This window comes from Hemicordylus capensis, chromosome 6 (genome assembly GCF_027244095.1).
Source record: "Hemicordylus capensis ecotype Gifberg chromosome 6, rHemCap1.1.pri, whole genome shotgun sequence".
NCBI lineage: Eukaryota > Metazoa > Chordata > Lepidosauria > Squamata > Cordylidae > Hemicordylus > Hemicordylus capensis.
The window spans coordinates 49,945,243-49,951,116 of record NC_069662.1 but is presented as its reverse complement, the minus strand read 5'-3'; the positions used below and the strand labels follow the sequence as shown (position 1 = coordinate 49,951,116).

The 5,874-nt window shown below is 43.8% G+C and overlaps 1 protein-coding gene across 1 annotated transcript in view; it reads left to right on the top strand.

The window, feature by feature from the left end:
* The first annotated feature begins 3,132 nt into the window (after positions 1-3,132).
* Positions 3,133-5,874, top strand: part of LOC128330410 (microtubule-associated protein tau-like) — a 167,752-nt gene continuing 165,010 nt past the window's right edge. The window contains exon 1 of the mRNA XM_053263264.1: positions 3,133-3,350. The gene's annotated coding sequence lies outside the window, so the exon portion shown is untranslated. The remainder of the gene's footprint in view (positions 3,351-5,874) is intronic.

Below are 5,874 nucleotides of genomic sequence, written 5' to 3'. Positions count from 1 at the left end.
ATGCAATGTCCTCAAAGAAGGAATGGATGGGTGGGATTTAAACATGTCACTCACGTTTTTAAAAAAGGCTTAGTGGCACTGGCTTCTCTAGCTTTTAATTTTTGAACATGTGGTTGGTTCCCCAGTCTAGTAAAGTCCTGTCGTCAGTGCAGTTCGTACTCGTGGTACGGCTCGCACAGAACAGATTTCCTGATATCAGTTTGGACTCTCAAGCTAGGTGGCCAGATTTGGCTTTTAAAAAGCCAAATTCTGGCTTACGGCCCATTTGACCCATGAGTATACCCCTTAGGTTCTGGCAGCTCTGCTCTCAAGGTGTTTTCGCCTCAGCCTTTCACCACTTAGCAGTCCTCTCGAAATACTATATGTTCAAACATTACTTGTGCTATATTTCTTCCACATGCCACCTCATGCCGGGTTGGTACCTACCCGCTTTCAGGCTGGAGGCAGACAACAGTTGGGGGGGGTGCAGTTTCGAGAAAGCTTATTTACTTGCTGCATGTTTATCCCCTCGTTCCTCCAAAGGATTTGAGTAGTGTATGTGGTCTCCCCCCACATTTTTCTTCTCAAAGCCACTGTTGGGTTTAGGCAGTCAGACAATTAATGGCTCAGGTCGAGCACCAGAAACACTGCACCACACTTGCTTTGAAAGAGGCCAACATACCTAGACTCATCCTACTTTCATCTCTGGTAAACAGGTTTTTGCAGGGTGTGTGTGACAAATTTGGACCATCTTGCATACACACAAGAGAATGGTAGGGACTGATGCCTCTCAAAAACTGTGGTCTGTTTCCAGTCTCGTTATATATTTGTCTTCACACTCTGATGCGCTTGCACCCTTATGAAGTACTTATTTTCCTGCTTTGACAGACCTGTCATATTTCATTGATTGATTGATCGATTGATTGATTAAGTGCCATCAAGTCATTGTAGACGCTTACTGACCACATCGATTCTCTCCAGGATGATCTGTCTTCAACTTGGCCTTTAAGGTCTCTCAGTGGTACATTCATTGTTGTCGTAATAAAGTCCATCCACCTTGCTTCTGGTCGTCCTCTTTTCCTCTTTCCTTCAACTTTTCCCAGCATTGTGGACTTCAAGGGAGCTGGGTTTTCTCATAATGTGTCCAAAGTATGATAGTTTGAGTCTGGTCGTTTGTGCCTTGAGTGAAAATTCTGGATTGATTTGTTCTATGATCCATTTGTTTTCCTGGCTGTCCATGGTATCCTCAAAAGTCTTCTCCAGCACGAAAGTTCAAAAGTGTCAATACTTTTTCTGTCTTGCTTCTTCAAAGTCCAGCTTTTGCATCCATAGAGTGTCACAGGAAAAACCATGTTTGAACGCTTCTAATCTTTGTAGGTATAGACATGTCACGGCATCTAAATATACTTTCCAAGGCCTTCATTGCAACCCTACCAAGAGCTAGTCTGCGGCATATTTCTTGACTGCTGGATCCTTTACTGTTGATGTTCAATCCTAAGAGGCCAAAGCTATCCATAACTTCAATGTCTTCATTATCCATTCTGAGGCTGGTTGCTGTTCCTGTTGTCATTAGTTTAGTCTTTACATTTAGTCATAGTCCAATTTTTTGTGCTCCTTAACTTTCATTACTAGAGCTTGCAGATCATCCACATTCTCAGCTATCAGGGTGGTGTCATCAGTGTAGTGCAGATTATTGATGTTTCTTCCTCCAACTTTAAAACCACGCTCATCTTCTTCCAGTCCAGCTTCTCTCAGTATATGTTTAACATATAAATTGAATAAATAAGGAGAAAGTATACCACTTTGTCTTACTCCGTTGCCGATCTGGAACCAGTCTGTTTCACCATGTTCCGTCTGGACTGTGGCTTTCTGTCCTGTATATAGATTTCTCATGAGAACAATGAAATATTCTGGGATGCCCATTTTCCTAAAGATATTCCACAACTTGACATGGTCAAAGCAATCAAATTATTTTCTGTAGTCACAGAAAACAAAACATATATTAACTTCTTTTTGGTATTCTTTGGCTTTCTCAATTATCCAGCATGCATCGGCAATGTCTTTTGTTCCTCAGCCTTTTCTGAAACCAGGTTGAACATTAGAGCTCTAATCTGTGCTGGAGGATCCTGAGCATTATTTTGCTACCATGTGAAATTAAGGATATTGTGTGATTGTTTGCGCAATCTGTTAAGTCTCCTTTCTTTGGTATGGGTATGTAGACTGACCTCTTCCAATTTGTTGGCCACTCTATTGTTCTCCAAATTTGCTGGCATAGTCTGGTTAGAGCAGGCCTGCACAACATAAGGCCCGGGGGCCAGATTCGGCCCGCAGGGACTATTTTACTGGCCCCCAGGTATCCTGCAGCAACACAAGAGCTGGAAACTGCCTTATAGTGCCTTCCTGTGCATACTTTCACAGAAATATGCTTCATTGGTGTGCCCAGTGAGGCTTACTCCCATGTAAGCATACCTAACATTGCAGACTGAAAGCAACAACAATTTAGGGAGAGGAGAAGACAGCATTTGTTTGGTGCTGGCATGCACTCCAGGGTCCCCACTCATTGAGCAGGGACAGGACCTATTCTTGGCCACTACATCAACAATCTACATCAACAATCATTCTGTTTTGTCTACCCCTGTGGTCTTCTTGGTAAAATACAGGAGTGGTTTACCATTGCCTTCTCCCACACAGTATGAAATGATGCCTTTGTCATCACTGAAGTCATCTTCCGCCTCCAGCACCTTCCTATATCGCCGCTGCCCAATATAGGTGCTTGCTTGCTTTAGCTGGGATGACCTTCGCACTTTGGGTGACCCTTCTTGGAGTACATATCCTGGTGTACTTAGCTCATCCCTCCCAGGAGCACACACACACCCCGCCACGATGAGGCAGCGTAGCAGGACTTTTCAATTTCCCTTTGCATTCACAAAAGTACTTACACAGACTGAACTCACACTTGCCTCTCACCATTTTCACCTTATTTTACATTTATCCTTAGAACTTTATCTCACATTCACCATTCATACCAGGACTTCACAGGGCCTCAACCTACACCTGTACAGAAATTTACCATATAGGCATTTATCTTTACAATTGTGAGGTGGGTGGGGGAGTGGGAAAGGACACATTTTGCTACTGATAGAGATCAGGAACACAGCTGGCCAGCTACCAATGGAACACTCATTAAGAGCAGGCCTACTCAGATCCCAACATCCCCAGGCAGCCTGAATTAACATGCATTTCTGCCTCTTGCAATGACTTGCTACCTCTTCACAGACCATCAGCTAGCGCATATTGTTTACACTCGTCCTTCACAGCAATTGGATTAAAACTTAGTTGGGACTTCTCTTCCACACACAGCTTAAGATATGGTAAGTCAAAGTGGCAAGTTCTTTGCTTCGAACTAGTGTAATTTTCAGGGAACTAACTAACTAACATTGTTATGTGTTAAAATTAGCCATAGTTCCTGATTCTAAGAGCCACACACAAATATCTTCATATGGTGAAAAGCCACAACTCTTTTCCCTTCAATTTCTCACAACACTACTTTTCCCCATACATGTATTCATATACCTCCTCTGAGCTCTACAGCCACCCACTCCACTGGTTCTCTGCTTTCTCTCTAAATCCAGGATGCGGTCCAGGTGCTGTAACAGGCTTCCACAGATGGATGCAGACAGGGTGCATAGAAAGTACACACATCCAGAATCAGGTTAATGAATGCATAGCACTGTAGGAAATTCCATCCACCCCAGGCTGATACACTAGGCATATTTTTATTCTCTGAAGCAAGTGTAATGGTACATGTGCAGTCTTCTCCTGCTCCCATCACAACCAGCTCTGTCATAAAGCAGGGTAAAATCCACGGCTTCAGGCAGTTACTTTGGTATACTTACCTACATACCTGAAAGTTAATTTGCATGTAAATAGAACCAAACAACCCTTAATTTCACAGTTCCCCTAAGAAGATATAAAAGGGGGATGGGTGGGTTGGGAGACAGATGATTTAATAAAAAATTAAGTGGGAAAGATCTGAAGGAAGCAAATGGGAGTGGGATTTTAATAGAAAGATAAACTGACAGCAAAATGTCTTCAGTGGGCATTGGCTCCCCTAGTTTTCTGGAAATTTTCAGATACCTCCTACATTTTATATTTTTATATGAACAATACAGATATATGCTAAAAACATAATAGGTTGGTACACACAATCTTCAGTAGGGTGGGACAAGTTTTCTACCCAAGTTTGGTTTCTGTGCATGCCCCCATTTTCTGATCATCTGTGAGTAAAAAGCAAGGCAGAAGGGGTGGGGGAGGTGATCATGTGCTAAGCAGCAGCTGGGTCAGAGGACTTTTCATCCTACCTTGTTAAAGAGTTGAGTTTAGCTGCTGGGTAGAATGGAGCCCTGTGACCCAGCTGCTGCTTGTCAGATTATCACTTCCTCCCTCTCATACCGTGCTTTTTACTCAGAGATGATCAGAAAACAAGAGTGCACACAGCTTCCATACTACTGAGTAAGACATTTGTCCTACCCTATTGAGGATTGTTTTACCATAAAGTAAGCTTGTCTGCCTGAAATCCACAGATTAAAAAAGGGCAAGATAATACAGAAAGTAGTCCAATAAAACAAGTTAAAGCTGACTTCACAGTCTACTTTTTTTTTACTACTATCCCCTGTGATTTATCAACATTTACAAAGCAAAAGTGCAATTTATTTATTTGATTTCTATACCGCCCTTCCAAAAATGGCTCAGGGCGGTTTACACAGAGAAATAACAAATAAATAAGATGGATCCCTGTCCCCAAAGGGCTCACAATCTAAAAAGAAACACAAGATATACACCAGCAACAGTCATTGGAGGTACTGTGCTGGGGGTGGATAGGGCCAGTTACTCTCCCCCTGCTAAATAAAGAGAATCACCACATTAAAAGGTGCCCGAGTTGCACCAGACAAGGCAGCTTCAGCATGGATGTTAAACTAACAGCCAAAAATAACAGCCTCGGGGTCCTCAACACCACATCCGAGACTACCTCGAGCAGCTCAGGCAGGGAGACTATTGGACAGCAATATGGGCAGTATACCAACAGAACCGCAACATTGTCTCACAATCTCAGCACTGCATGCAGGTACTTGGTCAGAATGGGAGGGAGATGGTCTCCCAGTTAACCAGGGCAACGCCACCTCCCTGCCCAGGCTGATGCTGCACCTGGAAATGTGGTGGGCACAGCTGGGAGAGATGTACATCTCCCCCCTCATCCAACCAGGTCTCCTTAGTGCTTGCCAGGTCAGCATGCTCATCCAGGATAACCTCCTGGATAGCTGTGATCTTTGAATTTATGGACCTTACATTTAACAGCACCAGCTTCAGGCAAGGTGGGCTGCAGAGAGAGTTACTGGGGTCTCATTGGATGGACCAGAGATTGTGATGGCTTTGATATAGCCAGCATGCCTTCCCCTTACCTGGCATGTCCTACTCCCACTGTCATATTGCCTCTGCCAAGGACCACCTCAATTGGAAGGGCCTCCGCCACATTTATTGCGAAGAGCAACACTTTAATAACGCCTATTGAAATAGAGGCAATGTTCTAGATTAACCCCACCCTTTCTGGTGTTTTGGCCACTAGTCACAAACCATACCAGGAATTCTTGTGTTCCAGGAACAGAGCTAATCATCTAATCTGGTAGGCTCTATGCAGCTGCTAAATCTCAAACAGGTATGGAGAGTGCTGTTTTCATCAGTGTTCTTGTTGTTCAGTCCTCCAGGTCTATGCCATACTTCTTCTAGGGATGTGCATGGAACCAGTTCGGAAGCCCTTTGCCCCCATTGTCCAGATATGACCGGAAGTCTCAGATGCACCTGTGCATGCCATGCACACACCTGTGCCAGCACATGCAG